A 27,646-nucleotide genomic window follows, 5' to 3' on the forward strand; every position below is an offset into this window, starting at 1 on the left:
CTCCACATTATAATTATTGGTTACCAGCTATCTTCTTCTGCTAAACTATATGCTCCTTGCAAAAAGGTATATCATTCTACATATACTCAGGGATTTCCACCATGCCTACCACTTTTAAGGCACTCAAAATATTTGCTGAACAAATGTGAACTATCTATTCCTGGCCTGAAAGTTACTAGAATTTCTCCAAGGAAAACAAATCAGCAAAGAAGGAACCTAGATTTCTTCCAAGAGCTCCAGTAATGAAGGATCAGAATGATGCTAGGAAGCAGGAATTACAGTAAAGAGAACAGTAATAAGAAAATACGGCTCATCATACACACCTCTTACAGTGAAAGCAGGAATTTGCAGCAGTGATACGGAGCCTTGAACTCAACTTAGCATGCCAGGGGCCACAGTTTGGTTCCTAAATTACTCAAATAACCCATCCAACAAAAGAGTATGATTTGGCAGGTTTCAACACAAACAGCTAGAGCCCAGCACCTGTTCCACTTAAACAGAACATCATTACAGTTAAAAACAACAACAAATCTTTCTCATGAAGCAAATGCTAATCTCATGATGCTTCACCATGGAGCAATTTAGAAGAGTTATTATATGAAATGTGCCAAAGCATGAATTTATGGCTGATGCTTATTTGGCAAATATGGTTGGCACTGCTAGATGTTGAAAAACATGTATGCAAATAAGCAAATAAAAGTTTTTAAGCTCTCAGACTTAAATATTTACATTATCATAAATGTACAAAGATAAATGTTTATATGAGAACACATATAACACATTCCAGGAACATATTTTTAAACATGATTGTCAGGAACAGTTATGAAGTGGCATTATTTCTTTATGGGCCTCGTGGTAAACTCTTAAAAATAAATTTTGACTGAATGTTAATGGGGTACAAAAATTATGGAGGAGGTTTCTCCGTACTATCACTGGGTAAAATGAATAGTCACAATATCATAATAGTTCAAAGCAATTTTATCTTTTCCTTTCACCAAAATACTTTTCTTCCCATCCTGGAGCACAGCCAAACATAAATGTCAAACCCTAAATGGAAGGTCAGAGGTGAAGAAGAGGACCACACATCAAAAAGGCTTAAAAAAGATACTTTGACATTTTCCCCACATTAATATAGTCATGTTAAGAGTCTCCAAAAATAAAGACATGATAAAATATTTCCCCCTCTTTCCCTCTGACAGTTATGGAAAGATGTTTGTTTTTTCACATAGTTTGTGAGCTGGTCATAGCCAAAACACATAGTAATCGTATGAATTCTGCTTCCATTGTTAACTGTTCATCTCTGGGCAGAGGCTACAACTCCCATCTCTGAAGCCAAGAAAATGTACCATACACGCCATTATAGTTTACTAAACGAGTCACCAAAGAAAAGCAGGCACTTCAGAAAGTAATTAAGGTAGTCAGTGAACTGAGCTATCTAGAAGTGCTCTGAGATTACAGGAGAAGCCATCATGAAGCAAGTATTCAAGATTGCTCATAGAAAGTTTTACCCCTGTGGGTAATTCATGGTTTTCACTTCTACACTGCAGAGAGCAATATGGGTTCTCTGCCTATACACATTACCACATCATTCCATTTATCAAGGAAAAAAAAAAAAAGACGTTGTGGCTGAACAAAAGTCAAGAGGTAGGCCCCAACACAGAATCCTCAAGGCAATCCCAATTCAGGTGAAAAGCTGATGACATACACCATACAATGACCTAAAATCAGACTTTCATATATAATCTTACCATATTTAACAGACACAGAAGAAAAATGTATTGAGTTTTCTATACAAGGCCAATAGAAATGAAATCCTAGTTTTCCTTTAGCTCCTCTCCTATCCCCTCAACGCCAGCCTTCCACTAACTCCATTCCATAGCTCTCCGATTCCTAAAAGGGGATCTTAAAAACACAGCGGACTGCAAAAAAGTAACATTTAATGGTGGGAAGGCTCCTCTTTCCTGTTGCTCTCAGCAGTCTTTCATGTAGTCAAAGGACGAAAAAATAAAAAAGAAACCAAGCTCTCAGACGGATGGTGCAGGCGATTGGGAGAGGGTAGAAAAGGGGCGCAGACGGCAAGTCCTCATCGTGGGGGGGGGGGGGGGGGGGAGAAAAGTTGCAAAAATGAACGAATCAAAAGGCAAAGGAGATACAAGACTGACCTCACGAACCACTCAAAACCTCCAAATAACCAAGCAAACCCGCACGTTAGCGGGGCTCACAAACCGCAGAGCGAAGTGAGCAGGCAAAGAGCCACCGGGTTTCGCCCTGGCGCTGTCGGCCAGGCTGCGCCGGATCCTCGGGTTTGGAGGTGGATGGGGATGTCCCCGCAGACTTCGCAGTAACGAGAGGCGTCCTTCCTGCCCTAGCCTCACCGCGTCCACCTCCTCCAGGCTTCACTTTCCCTAGCAGCCTTCCAGCTGCGCCCGGGGGTGTCCCCCGCCGCCAGGTCCCAACTTTCCCTCCTCTGGGGGGCGCCGAGCCACCGGGGCCGCCGCCACCGCAGCCACCGAGGGAGGGGGCGGGAGCGGGGGCGGCAGGGGGCGCGAGGCGCCGGCGGGCCCCGGGGACGGCGGGGCGCGGGGGTGGCCGTGGCCGGAGAGCCCGCGCCGGGCCAGAGGCACAAGCCGCCTAAGCCCCCGCGGCGGCGCCACCCAGACCCTGCGCCGCCCCGCCCGGATTCCCCCAGGTCATCCCCCTTACCCGTCGGCGACTCTAGTCCCACACGCCGGCGCGAGAGGACAGAAGGGATCGAAGGGGACGCGGACAACCCTGCCCCCGTTACCTGAGGGGCTCACACGCCGCCGCGGTGACCACCTTCGCCGACCGTCCCGTACCCTTCCTGGTGACCGCCAGCGCCGCCGCCGAGCAACTGACACTGACTAACAACAACTAACTAACTACTCGCCGCCGCCGAGTCCATCGCGCGCTCCCGGCCGCCCGCCGCCCGCCCGGCCCACCAGCCAGCCCGCCTCCTCCTAGCCTCGCGCGCCGCCTCTCCGCGCGCGCACTCGCCGCCGCGCTCCTGGAGCGAACACGCGCGCGCGCGCACACGGGCCCTCTCCTCAACCCCGCGGGAGGAGTCACCATGAGGCCCCACCTCTCGCGTTCCTACCTCCCGGGAGACCTAGAGCACGTCTGATTGGCCGAGGGGGCGTGGCCAAAGAAAGAGGGCGGGACAACCAGGACCTTCGGCCGGCGTGAAGGGAAATTTCAGTTCAATTACGTTTAAGCGGAAAAGGGGAACGAAGTACTACCTCATTTGGTGCCTCAGCCCCCTAGGTCAGCCTACCGTCGAATACAGAATATGTATCTTCAAGGACTCCAGCACACAGTAATCACCAATTTAAGCCCAATATTTCTGCAGGCCTTAATTTTAAAAAACTACATCTCCCAGAAACCTAGGCGAAAATAAGTCTCACCTTACGTAATCACGTAGTCCTTCGCCGCCTTTGAACAAAATAATCCCTTCATTTTTCTGAAGGTATGGGGAATAATATTTCATTTTTCTCCTCACTGGAAAAATTTTAAATGCAGCGATTAAAGAAGTTACCTATGGAAGGCAGTTAAGAAATTAAGTAAAGGGAAAGAAAAGGCATCAATACAAAGTACTGCGGAGGAATTTTTGTCAAGCTGTGAGACGACGGAGTGAGAAGAGTGAAGGCGGTTGAGAGGGGCTCAGGGAATTGTCCTGTGTGCCAGGGACTTTCTTTAGGCCTCGGGCCCCTGTCTACCCCTATCGTCAGCAGGTCAGTAAGCGAGGCGAGCTTGGGGGTGGCCACAGTGGAGGTACCCTTCACCCCTTGAAGATCACCCCTCTTTTGCTGTTACTGGTTTGCCTCAGTTTGAGGCCGACTGAATGGGGGCGCCTCACTTCCTGTTGGGGGAGGGGAGGAAGGCCATCCTGGGGGAGGGGGGAACATAACTCACTTCCTGTGGGGGTAGGGTGATAGGTTGGGGTGTCCAACCCATTTCCCGTGCCGGCGAGAGCTTGAAAAGGTGATGCTTGGTGCCATATGCATAGACAGTATCCTAAAGCTTTGGGATTGTGTCTTAAGCGAAAAAATTAGGTTATTCCACGAAGTTGTGCTGATCACCAGTCTCCAGTCAGAATTTATGTGAATTTTGATTCCATGGGTAAGGTGAAAATTTTCTCCGCAGTAGAATTTTCTTAATGCATTTGTCATAGAATTCGAAACCTCTTGTTAAAATTTTCTACCCATCTGTGCAAGATGACATACTTTCTGGTGTGACTCATGAATTGCCCACCCTGCTCCTCGACTCAAGTCCAACCTTGACTTAGAGTGGTATAGCGGTATTCTTTGCCTTGACGTGCCACAGGAACTTTAGCAATTCTTAAAGAGCTTGTTTATTACAGGACTCGATATTTTACATAAACTATGAAACATTTTCACCTTAGGAAAGTGAAAATACACCCAGTTAACAGGTGTTACCTTAACTGACGTGATTGGTGTCTTAAATCCGTAGACCTGTTGCTTTTAGGGTACGGGTTCTGCCCTGTGCCTGAAAACAACTTCCTCAGCTTTAAAAATCGATTTAATTAAATTTACAAAGGGGGAGAATGTACTACAGTGCGACTTACACAGATGTTACATGTAAGTTACATATAAGAATGTTTAAAGCTGAGGACGTTGTTTTCAGGCAGAGGACAGAACCTGTAAGAGACCTGGGTCCCATCCCTGAGTCAGGAAGATCCCCTGGAGTAGGAAATGGCAAACCACTCCAGTATTCTTGCCTGGGAAATCCCATGAACAGAGAAGCCTGGGCAGGCCAGAGTCCATGGGGTCGCATAGAGTCCAGCACACCTGAGCGATTTAGCAGGCACATGCATGCACACATACCCAAGCACCGATTTTAAAATGGTGTCTACACTTTGTGGTTTTAAGGCATAGTGCAGGGATCCTGAAATTTAAGTAGGGGGAAATTTGGGCTCATAAAGGACAAAAAATACGTACCGGAACGTTCTATTTTTCTATATTCTCAGTGTTTTGTAAGAAACTACTTGTAAAGTAATAAACACTTAACAGTTTGATTTCTTGGCTTGTTTTCAAGTACCACAATACTTAGTAGGTGGTGAAGGTACTGAAAGGATCAATCTATTTGGTGATTATAAAATTTCAACAGCTTTAGTAATTTTAGAATATCTATCAAGTGAACTGTAATGTCTTTCAAGAATATTTAAAAGAATAAGGCTTTTGTATTTTTTTCCTTTAGGGTTCTCACCTAATCTACCCTCAGAATTTGCAATTGTTTTAATTCTGGTTCTTTTCAGAAGCTAGTTTGTTTAGAGTTTATTAGAAAATCTGATTTACACTAAATGTTTAAACATCTGTAAAACTGAAATGTCACAATAAGGAAAAAGATATGTTTTGACCTTTTATAGACATAAAGACAAAAAAGCTAAGACCCAAAAATCAGTGAGTTACCTTTTCAAGGACTACAGAGTTTCTGCAAAAGCTGAAAAGACAGGACACATTTATGTCTGTGTTACTGTTAATAAAAGGAACATATAGACTGCCTCAAGCAGGTATTAATTGATGAGAAAAACCTGTTCATTATCTTCTGTTAGTGTACTATAGAAGAAAATATTATATGAGGCTCCTGACAAACTATTCAACTACAGCATTAAGAACTGTTGAAGTGAGTAAAGCTTGTGGAATTAGATGAAATAGAGAAAAAGTAAGTTAAAATATTGATTGAAATACAGTAGTAGTGCCTTTAGGAAACTGTCTTTGAAAAGCAAAGGAGTTTTTAAAATTGGTCTTTATACTATTCCATGGAAGAAACGCAGTATAATAGAAATAAGAAAAATTGTTGCAGCTGAGAGACTTGAGCAACTTGAAGAATTGTCTGTTCAGAAGAAAGCAATTTATAAAGCACATATCTGAAAGAAGATGTTTTGTGATAAGTGGCAGTTATTCATTGGTTCCATCGAAGAAGAAATATTAGAAAACCTTGTGGAAAATAGAAGGAAGTTCATGGAACCTGCCTTTATTCTCTTTAAAAGTGTTTTTGTAGAGTAGATTGCTGTCTTCCAAAGACTTTTTTTTTTCTTCTTACAGCTCTTTGTTGCAGTTTTCTTTTCATGTTCTAATAGAGACATATTATCAAAATTAGAAAAATAAAGAATTTTGTAAGTGTACTCTGTTGCTTCTTTAAGTAAATGAATTTCATTCCATTACTTGCCATCAAGAAAAAAGAGATTGTCCGTTTTTTCATAATATTTAGATTAGATAACCATTTTCTTTTTCAAAAAGCAGTCATTAGATATACTGCTCATAGCAGTCTGAAATAAAACAGTAGGTCAAAATTCTGGATTCTGTCTCACTGAAGTTCGATTATCCAGGAAGTGCTAGATGCTATCTCTAATGCAAAAGGATCTTTTCATTCTTTTGTCTATCTTTCTGTGTACAATCATGTTCTTGTTTTACAACTGTTGCTTTTTTGTATATTTGTTGTTTTGATAGTTGCTTATTTTTGCCATTGAGTTGAAAGGGAATATGCTAACAACATGAATGGTTCTTAAACCTGCTGGTCTCCTGTCATCTCAGGGCCATCAAGAGTATTCAAATGAGAATACCCCTTACATGACCTTTCATTATTTCAAGAAAAGTTTATTGAGTGCTTACTATGAAATAGTCTCTGTTTTAGGATCTTGAAATACATCAGTGAATACAGACAAATATCCAGATTCTCTTGGAGTATCAGTTCAGTTCAGTCGCTCGGTCGTGTCTGACTCTTTGCGACCCCATAAACCGCAGCACGCCAGGCCTCCTTGTCCATCACCAACTCCCGGAGTCCACCCAAACCCATGTCCATTGAGTCGATGATGCCATCCAACCATCTTATCCTCTCTCGTCCCCTTCTCCTGCCCTCACTTTCCCAGCATCAGGGTCTTTTCCAATGAGTTAGCTCTTCGCATCAGGTGGCCAAAGGATTGGAGTTTCAGCTTCAACATCAGTCCTTCCAATGAACACCCAGGACTGATCTCCTTTAGGATGGACAGGTTGGATCTCCTTGCAGTCCGAGGGACTCTCAAGAGTCTTCTCCAACACCACAGTTCAAAAGCATCAGTTCTTCAGCACTCAGCTTTCTTTATAGTCCAACTCTCACATCCATACATAACCACTGGAAAAACCATAGCCTTGACTAGACGGACCTTTGTTGACAAAGTAATGTCTCTGCTTTTTAATATGCTGTCTAGATTGGTCATAACTTTCCTTCCAAGGAATAAACGTCTTTTAATTTCATGGCTGCAGTCACCATCTGCAGTGATTTTAGAGCCCAAAAAAATAAAGTCTGACACTTGTTTCCACTGTTTCCCCATCTATTTCCCATGAAGTGATGGGACCAGATGCCATGATCTCTGTTTTCTGAATGTTGAGCTTTAAGTCAACTTTTTCACTCTCCTCTTTCTCACTTCCTTCTCAGTTCCTCTTCACTTTCTGCCATAAGGGTGGTGTTATCTGCATATCTGAGGTTATTGATATTTCTCCCGGCAATGTTGATTCCAGCTTGTGCTTCTTCCAGCCCAGCGTTTCTCATGATGTACTCTACATATAAGTTAAATAAGCAGGGTGACAATATACAGCCTTGATGTACTCCTTTTCCTATTTGGAACCAGTCTGTTGTTCCATGTCCACGTCTAACTGTTGCTTCCTGACCTGCATACAGGTTTCTCAAGAAGCAGGTATACTCCAAATCAAAACCGGGATTTTGCTCCTTGATATTCCTAAATAAGCTCTGTAGTGTGATCATTGTTCAAACTGAATCAAGAGACAGCTGTAAACTTGATCTCTTTCGGTCTTGATCTCTAAGCATTCTAAACCTAGTTTTTAATATTTCAGTCGAACTTTTCTCCAGACCATTAAAGTCCCTGTGTTAAATATTCAACCTTTTTCATCGATGCATGCATCACAACCCTAACATTCTAACCTTTGTGTGGTACAAACAAAAGTGAACAGTGGGGAAAATAGGGGATCAGACAGGCCTGGGTTCAAAAGTGATGTTTACGTTTTACTAGCTGAGCTTCTTACTGGCTTGGTAACCTTGAACAATTTATTTAAGCTGTCTGAGCCTCACTTGCCATAAACCTAAATAGGGTTATTTTATGTAAATCACCTGGCAGAATGCCTGTTGTTAGGAGCTTAAAAAAAGAGTGGAAGTGTTTGTCGCTCAGTCATGTCTAACTCTTTGTCACCCCATGAACTGTAGCCCACCAGGCTTCTCTGTCCATGGAATTCTCCAGGCAAAAATACTGGAGTGGGTAGCCATTCCCTTCTCCAGAGAATCTTCCTGACCCAGGGATTGAACCCAGGTCTTCTGCATTGCAGAGTCTTTATGTCTGAGCCACCAGACATGGGAAGCCCATTAGGAGCTTAATGAATGCTGTTATTTTGGTTTGCTTCATTATTCTAGCTATTGGGATATGCCTGCATGACTGTTGTAAGCCTTACATATTCCCAGAAGTATGGGGATGCGGTGATAGGATTATTCAAATTCAGCCTTTCCCAATCTAAGTAATCTAAGCATGCCCACTTAGCTGTCAAGATTTTAGTTTTTGTTCTTTGCAGAAGAAATCACTCATTTCCATGATTATTTTAGATAATAAACATAGAAGGAGTTTCTAGCAAAGGTTAAGGAATCACCAAAGTAATTTGAATTGTTAAAGGAAGACTTTTTGAGTCAGTCTTCTAAACCTATTTAACTATTAAGCCTAACATTCAGGAGTCTTCTCTTGTTACCCATCTACACAGTCCCCAACTAAATTGGTCTCTGGGGGTAAAATAAAAAGTATCTTGTACCCCACCCTTTTCTGTCTTGGATCATGCTGTTGTTCATTCTCTGTGTGAAACCTTTGTCTTTTCCTAGGAAAATCCTTATGTATCTATCAGAATGCCACTTTCTTTGGCCCTTTCTGAAATACCACCTTCAGCTTCAAAAATTATTTTCTGATGTCTGTCCTCTAGTACTTCTATTTTCCCAACCATATGTGCTGTGTCTGTTGACCCTCCAGAGCATTTTGTACTTTTCTTGTGGCATTTAAAATCCAGTACGACTGATGTTGTTGTGTATTTCTGTTGTTGTTATTGTTGTCAGGTGAGTGTATACTCCTCGATTCTGTCTCATCACAACAAAGATTTGGAGTGACGGACATTAAAGCCCTCGGCGTGTCACAGCTCTTAGGTCTTGGACAGACCAGACCGTGTTATAGCTCTTAGACAAATCAGTGTTACAGCTCTATTTTATTTAGATAATAACAGGAAAATCCATCCTCAAGGTGTTGAGGGCATGTCGACACCAAAGTTGCAAAGAGAAGAGCGCCCCAGCGTGCCAGAGAGAGAGTGAGAAAGAGCGCACGCACGCAGGAGAGAGAGAAGGAGCATATGCACGCGGGGGGTGGGGGCGGTGGGGGGTAGAGAGAGAGACCCCCAGCCCTTTGGCTTCTCTTTTTATATGTTTTCTCTCCCTGGGGGCCTGCCCTATGTAAATTGGGCTGGCCAGGAGTGTTGTTTGTTCTACCTGAGGTCCTCACTCTGGTCCTCGGACCTTCCTTTGTTCTATTTTCGTGGGCTTTTCCCTTCCCTGTCTTTTAGCCACCACCATTCTGGACTCCTGTTTCCTATTCTAACTACCTAACATTCCCCCCTCAAGAGATGGGAGGCCCAATTCTTTGGGAATAGGGGTGTCGAGTTCTTTCTGGCTACTTCCTACTGAGCTGGGACGGTGAGGGGTATTGGTCCTCCCCCTCTTGCTAGTCACAAGCCTCAGAGTCCTTATAGCGGTGTCCATCTAAGGGTGAGTGATATTTTCCGTGGTCGGCTGTAGTTTTATCTTTGTTGAACCGGCACTGCATGTTGTAGCTTGTTGACTGGGGCAGAGATGAAACAGGTTAGACAATTGACAGTACATGGAACAATCATAAGCAGCATCAGTATGGCATAACAAGGACTAGTAGGGGCATTAGCCAGTTCCAGATTCACACACCAGGATGGCTTAAGTCCATCCTTGTGTAGGGATCAGAAGATCTATCTCCTGTCTGTTTTGGAGTACTATCCCTGCCAAGCTGTATTGGCTCTTTAGAGCTATCCTGAGAAATCTTATCCCCAGAAACCAGATTTTGGGGGTGTTCATTAGAATGGCACTCATTGGTAGTCCTGAATAGGTATCTGAGCTCTCCCAGGGGCTCACAGGTGTATTGATTTTGGGGATGCTCATTAGAATGGCACTCATTGGTAGTCCTGAATAGGTATCTGAGATCTCCCGGGGGCTCACAGGTGTATTGAGCGTCGTCTTCTGTTTTTTTCTATGGCTTGACTTGTGAATAGTGAATCCAGGAGTCATGTCCTGGTACCTTGACTGCTGTGGGGGTAGAAAGTATTATAGGGTAGGGGCCCTTCCATGTGGGCTGGGGTTGAACCTTGGGGACCCATCTTTCCAGACTTTAATTAGGGCTTGAGTCCCTGGAGCATATAGTGGTGACTCCTTACAATCTTTTGGGTCCTAGTTCATATCTCACAAGCTTATATCCTGTTGGAATTGCCCAGTGGCCATGGTATAAGACTGGAGGGTCTGAACCTCTGGATCTAGGAAGAGGTCATTGACATAAACAGAAGGTCTCCCATATAGCATCTCATAAGGACTAAGACCAACCTGTTCCTTAGGGCCAATGCGGGTGCAGAGGAGAGCTATTGGTAAAGCCTCCTTCCATCCCAGGGAGGTCTCCCGGGTTATCTTTTTTTATCGCTGATTTTAAGAATTGGTTGGCTCTTTCTACTTTTCCTGAAGACTGAGGCTTCCAGGCACAATGGAGATAATAAGTAATGCCCAATGCTTTAGAGACCCCTTGGGTGACCTTAGAAGAAAATGATGTCCCATTGTCACTTTGTAATGACCTGGGCAGACCAAATCTTGGAATGATTTCATGGAGCAGTTTTTTTTACCACCTCCTCAACCTTCTCAGTATGGGTGGGAAAGCCTTCAATCCATCCTATGAATGTATCTATCATGACTAATAGGTATTTATATCCTTGAGAAACTGGCATCTAGGCGAAGTCCATCTGCCAGTCCTCTCCTGGGTAGGCCCCACATCATTGGACAGGCTGGGCCAGCTGGGGTCTTCGAGCTCCTTGGGGGTTGTTTAAATGGCAAGTGGGACAAGAGGAGACGACTTGTCTTATAGTTGTTTGGAAGCCTGTTCCTCTTAAGGACCTTTCTAGTAATCTTTGAAGGGCCTTTTCTCCTAAATGAGTGGTGGCGTGTAAGGAGTTTACCAACTTCCATTGGAGGTTTCCAGGCAGAAAAAGTCCCTCCTTTTGCAACCACCCCATATGATCTTCTTCAAAGCCCTCAGCTTTAAGAGTCTCACCTTCAGTATATGAAAGAGTTTCTGGCAAATTAGTCTGTGGAACTAAGGTGGCAACCCCTATTAGGTTATGGTTCTGTAATGCAGCTCTCTTAGCAGCCTGATCAGCTGCTTGGTTCCTTTGTGCCACTTCCTTGCTCCCTTTTTGGTGTCCTTTACAGTGAGAGACTGAAACTTCAGTGGGCAGATGAACTGCCTCCAAGAGTCTAAGAATTTGATCACCATATTTGATTGGGGACCCTCAGGTGGTCAAATGGCCCCTTTCTTTCCAGATAGCATCCTGTGCATGTAGCACCATACTTGGAGTCAGTGTAAATGGCTCCTCTTTTTCCTTTTCCCAGCTCTAAAGCTCGAGTCAGGGCTATGAGCTCAGCTAATTGGGCTGAAGTACCTGGTGGCAGAGGCTTAGCCTCTGTGATCTGAAAATTGGAGACTGCTGCATATCCGGCTCTTTTTTCCATCCAAGACAAAGCTGCTTCCATCAGTATGTCAGATTTCCTCAGGATTGGTCAGAGGATCTTTTTACAATCCCGCTTGGGGTGTTGTCCAGTGGTCCAAGGTTTCTAGACAAGAGTGAAAGGGGAGAGAGCCCTCGGGGGTAGGCAGGAGAGTGGCTGGGTTAAGAACCTCACAAGGGGATATAGTGAGGCCTGGATTTTCCATCAGCATTACTTGATACCTGAGGATTCTTTGATCAGACATCCATAACCATTTAAGAGTTATTTTACTTGGTGGCTGGTAAAAATAGTTTGCTCCCAAAGGAGAGTTTTAAAGCATCTTCTATCATGATTGCAATAGCTGCAAGATTTCGAAGGCAGGGGGGCCAGCCTCGTGTGGTTGGAACGAGCCTTTTGGATAAGTAAGCTACAAGCTGGGGCTCAGATCCCAGCCTTTAAGTTAACACTCCCAAGGCTATTCCCTCTCTTTCATGGACATAAAGTTGGAATGCTTTTTCTGGGTCTGGCAACCTCAAGGCAGGTGCCTGAGTTAAGGCTTGTTTTAGTGTAGCCTCTGCCTTCTTTTGCGGAGTTCCCCACATCAGTAGGATTGAATCATCTCATCCCTTTAAGCTTTCATATAGGGCTGGGCAATTAGACCATAGTTGGGTATCCAGATTCTACAATACCCAGTTAGCTCCAGGAAAGCTCGAAATTGTTTTCAAGTTGTGGGGGAGGGCAACTGGAGGATTCCTTGTACCCGATCAGAGGACAGCCTCCTGGACCCATGTGTAATCTGAACTCCCAGGTAAGTAACCTTTGTCTCGACTGTCTGTGCCTTAGCATGGGAGACTTTATATCCCCTTTCTGCCAAAATGTTTAGAACCTGAATTGCATGTTGTTGGGCACTTCTCATCTGGAGAGCAGATTAGTAGGTCATCTACATATTGTAATATTTTCCCATTAGGTCCCAGGTCCAGATCTAGGAGATCCCGCTAAGGGCCTGTCCAAACAGGTGGGGGCTATCTCTGAACCCCTGAGGTAATACTGTCCAAGTCATCTGTTGGTGTTTTTCTCCTGGGGCCTCCCACACAAAGGCAAAAAGATACTGGGATTCTTTAGCCACTGGTATGCAAAAAAATGCACCTTTGCGATCCAAGACTCTAAACCACTTGGCACTGGGTGGGTTTCTCCCAAGATTACATAGGGATTGGGTACTGTGGAATGGAGGGGGACTACAGCTTCATTTATGATCTGGAGATCTTGAAATATTCACCAGGTTCCGTCCTTTTTCTTTACTGAGAGGATTGGGGTGTTACATGGTGAACTGGTGGGGACCAATAGCCCGCAAGCAAAGAATTTATTTATTAAAGACTGTAGTCCCTCCCGAACCTCTCTTTTGAGGGGATATTGTTTCTGGTTAGGAAACCAAGTGGGATCTCGGAGGACAGTGATGACCGGTTCAGCTTGGTGGGCTCGTTCAGGAATCCCCTGGTCCCACACCTGGGGGTTAATTTTGTCTTCCCATTGTTTTTGGTCCCTCTCTATTGGAGAAGTTGTAATCGGTTCTTCAGTAGTAACCAGGAGCTGTAAGAGCTCTAGGGGCTGAAAAACTTCCCATCACAAGGGTGGTCCCCAGTTTAGTGAGTATATCTCTTCCCAATAAGGAAGTAGGACACTCAGGGACCACCAGAAACTGGTGGGAAAATATTTGTCCATCCCAGCAACAAAGAAGTGCTCGGGTGAATCTTTTAGTAGTTGCTTTTCCTGTAGCACCCAAAATGGTACAGGTTTGGGAGGAGAAGGCTCCGGAGTAGGAGATCAAGACAGAGTAGGTAGCCCCTGTGTCAACCAAAAAATTCTCGGACCTACCTGCCACATCCAGTTGCACCCTTGGCTCCAGCCCTGCGATGGTTATCTGTGACACGTGGGCTGGTTGGAGCGGGCTGCTTCGGTCCTCTTGAACCATCGTGAAGGTAGGCTTGGCGCTTGACCTTGAGGCTCTTGGGTCCCAAGGGCAGAATGCCGCCCAGTGTCCCAATTGATGGCATTTGTAGCAAGCCATTTTAGGAGACTTGTCATGGTTTGGACGCTCTTTGGCCCAATGCCCCACTTGTCTACAGATTAGGCATTTGCCTAGTGCCTTGTCCTTCAAGGACTCGGGGTTTGCCATAGAGCTTCTCTGGAGGGCAGCCAGCATCTTAGCATGCCTTGTCTCTTTCCTTCTCTCCCTCTCTTGGGCCTTGGCCTTCTCCTGTTCTCTGTTATAAAAGGTATTGGTGGCTGTCTGGACCATCTCATCTAAAGAGGAAGCAGGGTACTGCTGTTGTAGTTGTTGTAACTTAATTCTGATATCTGATGCACATTGGGACAGGAATTTGTCCTTTAAAATCACCTGTCCCTCGTAAGAGTGTAAGTCCAGATTGGTAAACTTTTGGAGGGCCTCTTTTAGCCTTTCCAGAAAGGCAATGGGGTTCTCATTGGGCTCCTAAGTTATTGCTAAGACTGGGCACAGTCCCACAAGTAATAGGTTTCCTTCTATTTCCATGGGTGGATCTTCCTTAGGGGTGAGTCTTTCTGAAGCTTATCCTACGCAGTACTGTTGCAACCTGAGAGCCAGGCATCCCCGGGTCAGGGTGCAGATCCCCAGGCAGGCTGAGGCGTGACAGCCTCCTAGAGATCGAATCCCCGGGCCAGTCGAGGCATCACAGCCTCCCGAGAATTGGGTCCCTGGGCAGGTCAAGGCATGACGACCTCCTGGTACCCCTGGACTGGCGGATCCCTGAGCAGGTTGAGGTGTGACAGCCTTTCAAGGACCAGATCCCTAGGCAAGTCAAGGCAGGTTGACCTCCTGGGACCCTCCGGACTGGAGTTGGGCATCCCCAAGATCTCCAGGGTGACCAGTGCTGGGTGAGATTAAGGGGTTGTAATCTTAACTCATTGCTGGTTTGTCCACTGTGGATGGGAATAGATATCATGATGTAAAGCAATCCAAGCCTGTGCCCTGAGTCTGGGAAACAGTGTAACAGTCATAAGCCTTATCTTCTTACTCTGTACTTCCCTGGTGGCTCAGATGGTAAAGCCTCTGTCTACAATGGGGGAGACCTGGGTTCGAGCCCTGGGTTGGGTACTCTAAGGGATTGTAAATCATTGATTTCTTTCCCTAGTCCTCCATAAGAGCAGGTTAGGGTGTCTCCAATGGTAAACATTTCGTTGTCATAGACCCACTTTAGGTAATAACAGAAGTAGTGACAAAGGAGTGGGTAACTGGCCCTGTTAGGGACATTAAGGTATTTTAATAGTAGGCTAGGTGGAGCAATGTTGCCTACAAGGGGGCAGGGTCCTGATTTTAGGAGTTAGTAATTGGCTTAGGAACAAATTTGTTTAGAGGCAACAGACCAAATGTTCCATAAAAGTGGAGTGGAGATTTGATCCAGGGGGTTGTTTGTAACTTTAGGAGAAGGGTGGTAAGGGTTTGGGCCCAAACGGCCTGTGGGGCTAACTCCCAAAGTGGCAAACATTATCCCTGGAAGCCCAGTTGCCTTTGAAGGGATGCCAATTGATGGACTTCCAGCAGGCACTGTGTGCCTGTCACCCCCCCTAGCAGGTTCACTGAGAGATGTCGATGTTGCACATGTTGTAGGAAACATGGAAGATGAAGGGCTGAGGGATTGGATATTATACAGTATTTCCCTCCCCAGGGCCAGCTATTTTCTGGGTGTCCCTCCAGAAGATTGTAGAGGCGACATTGTGGGCCTGGATGGGACTCAGGAAAAAAGCATGAAACAAGAGGGAAGGGGACAGGGCACAACCTTTGAAAAGAATGACACAGCACAAGGGCATAATGTAAACTGATTAAAATCAACTGGGTCCAAGATGACAAGTCAAATTCAAGCAAACCTTAATCCCCAATCTGTAAACTAAATGACACACCCAGAGGTGGCAGGACAGCTCCAAGGCACTGTCAAAAGACAGAGGAGTGGGTGGTTCCCCAGTGGCTGGGATGATCCTCCCACTCATTAGCATATGAATTCACCTGGCTCTCAAAACCTAGCCAGGCCGCATTCCATGGCCCATACCCCATAGAGTGGGCGCTTCCCTCTGAATCCTAACAAATCTACCTCTTACCTATGGCTTGTCTCTCGCTGAATTTCTGCAATGAGACATCAGAGCCTGAGCTTCATTAGGTCCTGAAGCCAGGCATCCTGGGTTTTGGCTGGGCTCAAGTCCCAGGAGAGAGAGCTGAAGGACAGGAGGAAAAAGCAGTGGGAAAAATGTGCCAAGGAATCCCCTTCATAGCCTGCAGGAAAATTTGCTAAATATCTGACTGGTGCTCACAGTTTTCATTGGCCTGATCCTTGGCACAAAGAAGAGTAAGGACGGAAGAACCAGTGGCTTGGGTAACAGCTACTGGGGCTCAGCAGATAGTGCCTTTGGGACATGCTGAGGAGTAGCCCCTCCAGAGTCTCTCAGTTGTGCCCACTGCCGCCCACCTGTTTTCGGGGGCAGAGGGGGTTGGTTCGAGCAAACAAGAAATGAGAAATTGTAAAGGAATTTAGATTTCGTTAGGCATATGTCCCTCCAGCCATAGGAGCAAGGATCTCTTACCTTAACTGGAGGTCTTCTGGAATCTGAGACTGAGCCGCGAGAGCTTTCTGCTGAGTTCGTTTTTCACTGTCCCGGTTTCCAGCACGATGGCCCTCTTGTCACTTTCCTTGCGCTGGGTTTTCTTTGCGTTCTGCTGGGCTCCTGCTGTGCTTGGCCCCCTCCTTGCCTGGCCGCTCCGAGGTTGTTATAGCCAGGTTAAATCCGAGTCACGGCACCATGTTACACGGCACCACGATATCACTGTCAGGCGAGTGTATACTCCTCCGCTCTGTCTCGTCACAACAAAGATTTGGAGTGACGGACATTAAAGCCCTCGGTGTGTCATAGCTCTCAGGTCTTGGACAGACCAGACCATGTTATAGCTCTTAGACAAATCAGTGTTACAGCTCCGTGTTACAGCTCTATTTTATTTAGATAATAACAGGAAAATCCATCCTTGAGGCGTGAGGGCATGTCGACCCAAAAACGCGAAGAGAAGAGCCCCCCAGCGCGCGGGGAGGGAGAGAGAGAGAAAGAACGCACACGTGTGTGGTGGAGGGAGAGACCCCCCCCCCAGCCCTTTGGCTCCTCTTTTTATGTGTTTTCTCTCCCCCTGGGCCTGCGCTATGTAAAGTGGGCTGGCCATGAGTGTTGCTTGGTCTACCCGAGGTCCTCACTCTGGTCCTTGGACCTCCCTTTGTTCTATTTTCACAGGCTTTTCCCTTCCTTGTCTTTTAGCCACCGCCATTCTGGACTCCTGTTTCCTAGTCTAACTACCTAATATTGTCATATCTAGAGTTCATGAATGGTCGTAAAAGTTTGCAGACTACACTATATTACTGTGTCTACTGTCCTACCTAGCCATGCGCATCATAAGTATTCAGTAAATATTTGTGGAGTTGAATTGGCAGTTGGGGTAGATGAAACTGATCAATAACTTTTATCCACTACTTATACCCCTTGTTTAATATATATATATTATATATATGTTTATATATATATGAATAATCATGTAGCTGTATGATGAGACTTATGAGAATTCAATTTAATTGGAAAGAACTAAGTTGTAATTAATATGTATAGATTCTGAAGACTGAAGGTGTTTCAGTGAAGGTGGGGTGGGGACTCACTGTAGAGTTGCTTGCATTTTGAGAGATATCCCAGGCTGTCTGAACTCAGAATAGATTTAGATATCAAGAGATACTTACCTTGCAATTCCAATCCTAGTTATATACCCAAGAGAATTAGAAATGGGTTCACATCTTTTCCCCAGATGTTCCTAGCAGCATTTATTTTTAAGAGCCAAAATATAGAAACAAAACCAAATGTTTATCAGTTGATGAATAAATAAGCAAAATGCAATGTAGTCATACAACAGAATGTTATTCATCAATGAAAGGAATGGAGCATTGGTACATGCTATAAAATGGATGAATCTTGAATATATTACACCAAAGGGAAAGAAGCTAGACACAAAAAGCCATATATGATTCCATTTATATGCAATGTCTAGAACAGGCAAAACCATAGAGACAGAAAGTTAATATATTAGTGTGCCAGGAACTGGGGGCTATGGATGGAGAATGACTGCTAATGTGTATGGAGTTTCTTTGAGGGAATGATGAAAATGTTCTGTGATGGTTGCACAACATAAACATGATACTAAAATACCTGTATACAAATATATTGGGCCAGCCTGAAAGTTGATTCAGATTTTCCAGTAAGATGATACAGAAAAACCAGAATGAGCTTTTTTGGCAAACCCAATACTAAACCACTGAACTGTATACTGAAGGGGTGAATTTTATGGGATGTGAATTATACATTTAAAGAGAGGGATATACCTAAACTTGAAGATTCTGGATTTTTGGATGGGGCTAGAACAAGGAAGTAGTAGTGAAAGTTGCTCAGTTGTGTCCAACTCCTTGCAACTCATCTGTCCATGGAATTCTCCAGGCAAGACTACTGGAGTGGGTAGCCATTCCCTTCTCCAGGGGATCTTCCCAACCCAGGGATTGAACCTGGTTCTCCTGCATTGCAGTCAGATTCTTTACTTTCTGAGCCTCTAGGGTTGTAAGGATGTGATAATTCTCATATTCTAGAGGGAAATGTATCCAGGTGCAGATAAGGTAGGGATGGATAGGTTTCTGGCTATCATGTTTCTTATGAAGCAGGCAGTGAAGTGAATGGTTAGACTAGAAGGGTGTTGACAAGGGAGAACAGGATTTTAGGAACTTAAAGGAAGCTTCAGATTTTTTTCTTGATAGGGTCAAGGATGTGGTGTGTGGTCATCCTGGTTTCAGTGTGAAGGTCAGCTTAGTTCAGAGGGGGAAAGTATCATAGGGAGCCTGATAGCAATCAACAATGAAGTTACTAGAGAAGATGGGAGAACAGAGACTAGACAGAAATATTAGAATTTTATTCTAAGACTATCCCCATATGATGAAAAATAGTTAAATCATAGTGGAAAGGAAACAAGGGCAATGATTTGGAGAAGTTAGTACATATGAAGGTATTCATTTGAAGAAATGCTTGAGTACCTTTTATGTGCCAGGCACTATTAAATAAAAGCATAGTTGTTTTCTTTATTTAAATTATTTTTTTAGAATAAGATCTTATGAGCGAAATTGTTCATTTTAAGAGTATGGGTATTTTATAGTTCTTGATATAGTAGGCTATATTACTTCTCCTAAAAGGTTATACTAATTTTTGATGTCACCAGTAATATACAAGTGTGTTGTCTTAACCACAATTTCACCAGTAAAAATTCTTGGCTAATTGGATAGGCATAAAATTATTCTTCTCTTTGATTATTGCTTCCATTATAGTGTTTCTATATTATGGAGTTGGCATCTGTGGGAGCATGAAGGAATTCAAAGCCTTTATATTTGCTCCCTCATCTGGAATAGCTTCCTTAAAGAATATGGATTTTTAAGGACCCTAGGAATCAAACCAGTCCCTAATTTGAATCAGCTCAAAACTACTGTTACTCAGTGGTGTTCTGCTTATTTCTTAAATGGTATTCACATTTAAACTATATTTAGCTATAATTCCAATTCCCATTCAACTAACTTAATTCTCATAATTTGGTGTTTTAGGTATTAACTAACTTCATGTTGCATATGAGAAGATAGAGGCTAGTTCACTTGCCCAGGGTCACTTGACCTGTAAGTGAAAGAGACAGGATTTGAATGCAGCCAGTTATTATTTCTCAAACTCTGTGATCTCCTAGAGTCACTAGTAAAATTTACTGGGCGCTAATAGAAACTGGAAATGAAATTTGAAATGGAACTTGGCCAATCAAGCACTTACTTACATATGTATGTAATGAAGCAGTTAGCAGAACAGGTTTTTTCATTTTATTTTTTTATTGGCCCTCAAAGAGGCCTAGAGTAACTTTTTAAATAATAACTTCGAAATTGGTAACAAGGTTAGTGAGATACTCAAAAGCATAGTACATGATAGCAAAGGAAGAGAGATTGTTTTTCATTTTTATTCAGTATAGTATGCCCACTAGACAGATTTAGGATAAGGAATATAAAACGAGATGCCATGTTCAAATGCTCAGCTTTAATCAGATGAAATACCCCAACATATAGATAAGGCAATTAAGGCCCAGAATTACATACCAAATACAGTGACACAATGGACCCTAGAACATCAGCCACCTGCTTCCTAATACACTCTGCTAAATTGACTGAACCAAGTAGAAACAACAATCCATGTGGTCGTTTTGTAAGTTATAATTTTTATAATTTAATATGCAATTCTTAAAAGAGATCATTTCTCTGTGTATTTTAAAACAATAATAATATAATAAAGATCCACACACCAAATTACTAAATATTTAGTGATAGGTTAGAATAAGAAGTGATACTGAAGACCAGGTTGAACCCTAGTGTATCAGATAGTCTATCTGTAAGTTATACCCAAACAGTATTTATCTGTATCCCAGATGAGTATTTGGAATTTTCAGCAAAGCCCAGCCCTTTTCTTCTATCCCTAATCCTTTAAGTGAAACTAATACCCCTGCTTCCCCCAAAATAGTATCCAGATACTCCACTTTCATTTCTTAGCCTCAAAATTTATATTTCCTTTCTCATGCCATCTCCACACTTCCTTCATTCCTGTACTTCATAACTTTAATTCCTATTCTCTTGACACAAACCTTGCATTTTTATTGCCAGTGATACCACAATTACTTCAGCGGTTTGCAAAAGCAATATAGCTATTGTGTCAGCAATAATAATAGGGTCACAGTCTTGAGCCAGATTTCCACTGATAGGATTTTATTCTGAGAAAATACTTCAAATAAAGAAAATAGTAAAAGGGACAAAATGTTAATGGCACTGATATCTATACTGTTTTTAAAAACTGGAAACCTGCTAGATACCCAAAAATAGAATGATGGTTAAGCAAATTATTACCTATTCATTCAGTAGGCTATTAGACATTAATTTTTCACAATAGCTTCTTTTAAAATATATTAAAAGATGCTCTAAGAATGTTTATGCCAAAATGAAAAAAAGGAGAAATCAAGAAAAAATAGAAAATTTCACATGATTCGTGTATTTCTGAAGCATTTGTATTTTCTGTGTCATAATAACTGACATTCATTGAGCATATACTGGTGTCAGGCACAATACTAATGCAAATTACAGAAGTATTGAGTAATTAGTAAGAAACCTGCTCTAAAGTCAGATCCTAGCAACATCACTTACTAGTATGTGATCTTAAAAAAGAAACTGGAGATAGTAACTATATCTATATTAAGTTATTAAATCTATATAAAGTGTCTGGCACATTGCATGCCCTCATTAATGTGTTTTTGTTAGTAGACATTTTATAGACATTGTAATCTTCACATCCTCACAACATTTATGAGATGGTGTTATTTTCATTTACATAAGAGAAAATTGAAACTCAGAATGTTTAAATATTTTGGTCAAATAACTTGCCAAGGTCACGCAGCTAATATGCAGTAGATTTTTGATTGAGAGCCCATGCTATGACTTCTCTCCTGGCACTGAGGTTCTGGGTTGCTGCAGACTAATGCTTTTGCTGAGAACATGAGAGGACAAATTTTTTAAAAAGAATAATGAAAGCATCAGAGACCTACTGAGGCAGCCATCAACATCATGGAGTCAGGGGAACTTCAGAGAAGCACGCTTATGTTCTATGCTTCTCTTTTCCTGTTCAAGAATTTGCTTAATGCATGGTACAGAACAAGAACCTGTGAAACGGAGCAGAGGATTTCTGCTATAAGCAGAGAAGCCAGTATTCTTATGGGGCTGAGTACATAAAAATTGGAGTTTAGTGATCCCCAGTGGCCAAGACTGAGGGGTCAAGATCCTAGTAGGGAAGGGAAGTATCTAGAAGTGATTTTGCTGAAGAGCAGAAGCTAGCAAGCTAACCCCTAAAAAGAAAGAGTGAAATTTTTTTTCATTCTCATGATGTTGACAAGCAAGCATTAAAATTCTGGTCCCTCCAAGGAAGAAAGGACCTGTATAACAGCCCAGGCTCTCAAATAGTATTCCCTAGAGGACTACACCCTCTATACAGAATAGACTTGAGTACAAGAATAACTAGAAATAAGAATATTTCATATTATAGATGAGTCATCCTACCAGGGAAAATAGGAGAATATAAATCTGTATATATCTAATTCTAGTAATATAGCTTCAAAAATTATTTTTTCAAGTTCACATAGAACTTTTAACAAAATAGATCTTACAATAGACCATAAAGCAAGTCTTAACAAATCTCATCCAGCCTGTTATCTGAACATAGTTCAATTCAGTGAGAAATGGATTATAAAATAGTAGCTAGCAAACTCCCCCCAAAATACATTTCTGAATGACCCACTAGATCAAAAAATAAAGCACAATTAGAACATATTCACAACAGAATAGTAATGAAAATATAATATATCAAAATATATGTGACTCTGCTATACTTGATGGGAAAAAAGCTATACTTGGTGGGAAAATGTATAGCCCTATATGCCTATATTAAAAGAGAAAAAAGTCAAAAACTAGTGATCTAAATATCATTTTCAGGAAATCCAGAAAATAACAGCAAATTAAACCCAAAGTAAGTAGAAGAAGGGAATTATTAAAAAGTAGCAATTAATTAAACAGAAAACAAGTACACAGTAGGAAATATCTGCAAAGCCAAGAGGTCTGTCTTTGAAAAGTTCAGTAAAATGTATAGACCTCTAGCAATACCAATCAATAAAAGTATACGATCTTTTTCCTAATTCTACATCTCCAGTATTCCTATTTCTATAAATCTCATCTCTGTGTATATCTACTGATAGCTCAGTTGGACATCTTGGTATTATTCTTGAGAGCTCTCACTACCACACACGTACACCATGCAGACCACTACAAAATTCCCTTAACTCTACCTCCTAAATATATCAAATCCACTCTATATGCTACATCTTCACTGCCATATCTTGTTTTAAGCCACCATCATGTTGTGGTAGACTGTTGCAGTGACTTCCCAACAGTAACTTCCTAGATTCATTCTTACTATTTGTCACTCCATTCTTTACATAGAAGTTAGAATGATCCTTTAAAAAGCATAAATATCATATCATGCTGCTCCTTGGAATTCCTAAAAGCCTTGTTCTTAACATTGGTGAAAACCCAAATGTTTAAGATAATCCCACATCTGTGCAGGATGTAGTCCCTGCTTGCTTATCCTTGCTGTGCTCTCCTGATCACTTTACTCCAGCCTCCTCTAGCCTTCTTTCACTTCTTCCAAAGCACCAAGTTCTCATTCAAGTCCTAGTTCCTCAGTGTGGAATGTACCTACTTAACATTCAGTTCTCACTTTACTTCTTCAGAGTGGTCCTCTGTCTAAGTGACATCTCCCACTTTTTCTATAGCATTCTGTTCTTTTCCTTCCTAGCAGTTTTCATAATTTAAAATTATATTCATTGGTATATGTGCTTAATCTTTTACCTCACACCATAATTTTCGTGAAAGCAGAGACTGTTCACTGTTATAGTCCTGGTGTCTTAACTAAGTGCCTGGTATATGTTACACATTTGGTAAATACAAGACGAATGAGAAAAGATAGCATGCCGCCTTAGGTAAACTCTATAGGTCAGGAACCGTTTCATAGGTGTGCCCTGTACCATAGGAGCATGGAGGGATTAATTTATTTTCTCTGGTTTAATTCTTTATTTCTTCAGAATTACTCTCAGAGAAAGGCACCATGTAATCATTGTAATGCCTGGAGACAGTTTCTGATGATCAGCCTGTCCTCCCAGTGATGTATATTTTATGTGCTAAGCTAAACTGGCAGTTGTGGGCAGATTTCATTTAAGTCCCCACAGAGGAATACACCTGCCTGCATTTCTTAGGTCGGAGCTCTTGGAAACTGTTGGCAGAGTATTCTCAGTGGCAGTCTTGGCTAAACAACTTGTCTTTTGTAGAATTCCTTTTTTTTTTAAACATTCAGTTCAGTTCAATTCAGTCACTCAGTCGTGTCCGACTCTTTGCGACCCCATAAATCGCAGCACGCAAGGCCTCCCTGTCCATCACCAACTCCTGGAGTTCACTCAGACTCACGTCCATCAAGTCCGTGATGCCATCCAGCCATCTCATCCTCTGTCGTCCCCTTCTCCTCCTGCCCCAATCCCTCCCAGCATCAGAGTCTTTTCCAAAGAGTCAGCTCTTCGCATGAGGTGGCCCAAGTACTGGAGTTTCAGCTTTAGCATCATTCCTTCCAAAGAAATCCTACGCCTGATCCGCCCTACAAAGGAAAGGTGGTCTAATTGCATTTGCTTACTGCAGAGGTTGACAGCATTGTTTGTATAAAGGTTATTAGCTATTTTAGGCATGTAAGTATGCCATAATGCTACCACAGTAAGTATATGACATGCCTTTTAATCACAATAAAGCAAAAATGACCACATTTCACAATACGAATATCTTCATACATGTTTTATAAGACATACAGAGCTATTGTGACTTGCTATTACAAAATCTACATTTTCTTAGCTTGCATTTTTTCCTTCATCTTAGACCTAATTTTTAATTAAAAATTTGTTTTAAGCTAATTTCAGTAAAATGAAATACTTAATTGTGTGTTTGATATAAAATTGTAAGTCCAACAATTGTTTTTTCTTTGTTTAAAATATATTTATTTTTAAGAAGTCCAACAATTTGAAAGAGCTTTTGGCCACTAGAATTTCTTGAAACACATGAAAAAAATGTTTGCTAGCAATTTCAGGCATAAATTTCATTTCAAAAGAAAATGTTTTATATACCTGAAACTAACTCAACACTGTAAGTCAACTATACTTTAGTTTAAAAAAAAAATGTTTCAGGGACTTTTATTTCTTAATGTATAGTAAATGAAGTATTCTTATTTATTTCTAAAGTCTTGGTACCATACTTAGAATTCTCACATAAACTGAAAAAAGCATGATGAATGTTTCTTATGCATTTTGGCAGGTTCAGGGTGATGATGGGGAAAGTGAGTAAAACAAGAAGAATGAGAATTCTGAGTGCCTGGTTTCTCACATCATCATATTATTGCTATTATTAATTTTGCCTTTAACAAAATTATTAATTCTTAATGCAATAATTTTTAAAAGCTTTATCTAGTTATTGATATTTGTGGATTTACTAGACATTCATAGCTGTTCTCAGGTCAATGAAATTGGGAGTTTATAAGTCATAAGAATGTATAAATGTCTGCTGACAGGTATGACTAAGTAAGTTTCTGAATTTCATAATCCTCTGGTTGCTATTGTAGGTTCTTTCTTTGATTTTTGAAATGTAAATCACTGACTCTAGAGCTAGTGAAAGAATATGAGTATATTGAAATTCTTTCTGTAGTACTATAGCAGTGTGTAAATATGATGCATTATGGGTATGGAAGTGGTGAGGAGCCTTTAAGTACAGGGAACTCTGCCATATGTGAAAACAGTCTTCTCCAGCTAATTGCCAATTTAGAGACTATATTAAATAAATGTAATAGAGTAGTTTTTATGTTTATTTCTTGAAAGGGGAAAGAGCAGCTTTATTTTGCCAGAAAGACAGTGTCAGCTCTAGCCATTAATTTCCTGGCAAAACAAACTACTTGCAGAATTCTAATTGGCCAATTTCTTCTCCCCCATGTTTAATTAAAATCTTAGCAATACATGATACTGAAGATAGTGTATAGATTCCTTTACTGTACAAAGACAGACTTGGGTCAACTATATCTTTCTGGCTGTCAGCCTTTACTAATTATGTATCTTCTCTTACTTGTTTAGCAATCTTGTCTAAAAAGCAGTCTCATTGGTAGAGTAGGGTAAATATACTGTTTACAGTCTTTATCTTCTATGTCTGTGTCACCATCCATAGAGTTATATTCCATTCTGCAGAGTTTAATGTTTACTTGGCTGTGTAAACCCTTATCACATTAGAAATAACAACTCAATTTCTGTTTGTAGCTTAATTCGATCATGTAGTAGAAATAATTCTGGTGCCTAGGATTGGAATTGATCTCTGTTTGTACCTTACCTTAGAGTGATGCCCTATAGATAAATATTGCGCTTCAGGAGTGCTAGATTGAAGACTAAGGATGAATTGGAATAACTGCATCCTTGTTTTTAAACATTAGAAAATCTTTCACCAATGGTGAAACAGCAGTCATTTTTACATATCAAGAGCAATATCATGGTAGCTAACAATTGATCATCATCTAGTAGGAAGCTTGAATTCAGAGATTTCAAATTCAGAACACTATTTTTCAAATAGGTTAAGTGTATTTAAGTTCAGTAGTGTGGCATTTTATGAACTGTTCTAGAAAGCAGTGAATACAGTGGAATGATTGAGCTTTATTCCTCCTGAGTATTAAATTGGTAACTAAATTTTCTCTTTTTTTCCAAACTGTGCCCTCTTAGCATGTAGGGAAGGCATGTTTAACCTGGTGGGTCCAACTCTTGCCTGGGTTATATATTTTATCATTTCGATACTTAATAAATACACATAATAAGAAATGAATTGTAGCTGTAGCTCTGCACTTCCTTTGCTTTGATCTATAATAGTCTGTTTACACTCTGTTCTCTTTGTCTTTCAAGCAAATCACGTCACCCCAAACTTAGAACCTATTTACTACAATTGTGTCAATAGTGTCATGTTTGCGGAGCCTAGAAAGAAGAAAAAATTTAACTGGCATCATGGGATCTCAGTTGGTGTAACAGTTTATCCTGCCTTACTTGGTAATGCATGTATAAAACTGGTGAATGGCATTTGCTCTCAAAAGGTTTTGAGGTTGACTACAACAGAAATACATTGCAGGAAAGAACATAGATTCTGTAATTTAAAGGGTTATAGGAGAGACTAGAAATTACTCTGATAACCTGTTAATTTCAAGACCTCAAGCATGTATTTAAATACGATACAATCGAAAATAATCTTCCTAGTTCAAAAATTAATAGAAAGCTCTATCATAAGTAGTTATGTATATTGACAATTAAATCTTATCATACTAATTTGTTTCATCTCCTTTCTTTAAAACTGTATTTATTTCCTGGGCATAGGCTATTTGATCTACAGAAGATGCTGTAGGTTTGGTTCTAGACGAGCACAATATTATGATAATTGCAACAAAGCAAGGCACACAGATTTTTCGGTTCCCCAGTGCATATAAAAGTTATGTTTATTCTGTACTGTAGTCTGTTGACTAAAGTGTGCAATAGTATTATTTAAAAAAATAATAATACCTTAATTTTTAAATATTGCTAAAAAATGCCAACTATCTTCTGAACCTTCAAGCAAGCTATAATTTTTGCAACAGTAACATCGGAGATCACAGATCACCATAACAGATATAATAATAATGGAAAAGCTTTAAATACTGCAAGAATTACCAGAATGTGACCCAGAGACACAAAATGAGCAAATGCTGTTGGGAAAATGGCACTGGTAGACTTGCTCGACACAAGGTCAAACCACCAATTTGTAAAAAAAACATAGTATCTGCAAATTGCAATAAAGCAAAGTACAATAAAACAAAGTATGCCTGTACTCAAAAGAGAAAAGAAGGTCAGGACTGCATTTTTTTAACTGAGCACTTGTTATCTATATGTTAGTCTTAATTGGCAAGTCAGCTGAATCTTATTCCCTCAAGGGATAAATTTGTAAGATGTTTCATGTGAGAACAAATAGAGGGTGCCAAAGAAAAGAATTCAATGTAGAGAAGACTTTAGTTTTTTTTAATGTATTCT

At 41.5% G+C, this 27,646-nt stretch overlaps 1 protein-coding gene across 5 annotated transcripts in view; it reads left to right on the plus strand.

The window, feature by feature from the left end:
* Positions 1–3,504: 3,504 nt before the first annotated feature.
* Positions 3,505–27,646, plus strand: part of HMG20A (high mobility group 20A) — a 108,823-nt gene continuing 84,681 nt past the window's right edge. For all 5 annotated transcript variants that reach the window (XR_008201237.1, XM_052659785.1, XM_052659783.1 and 2 more), the window contains exon 1: positions 3,505–3,749. The gene's annotated coding sequence lies outside the window, so the exon portion shown is untranslated. The remainder of the gene's footprint in view (positions 3,750–27,646) is intronic.

This window comes from Budorcas taxicolor, chromosome 21, assembly GCF_023091745.1.
Source record: "Budorcas taxicolor isolate Tak-1 chromosome 21, Takin1.1, whole genome shotgun sequence".
Lineage (NCBI taxonomy): Eukaryota > Metazoa > Chordata > Mammalia > Artiodactyla > Bovidae > Budorcas > Budorcas taxicolor.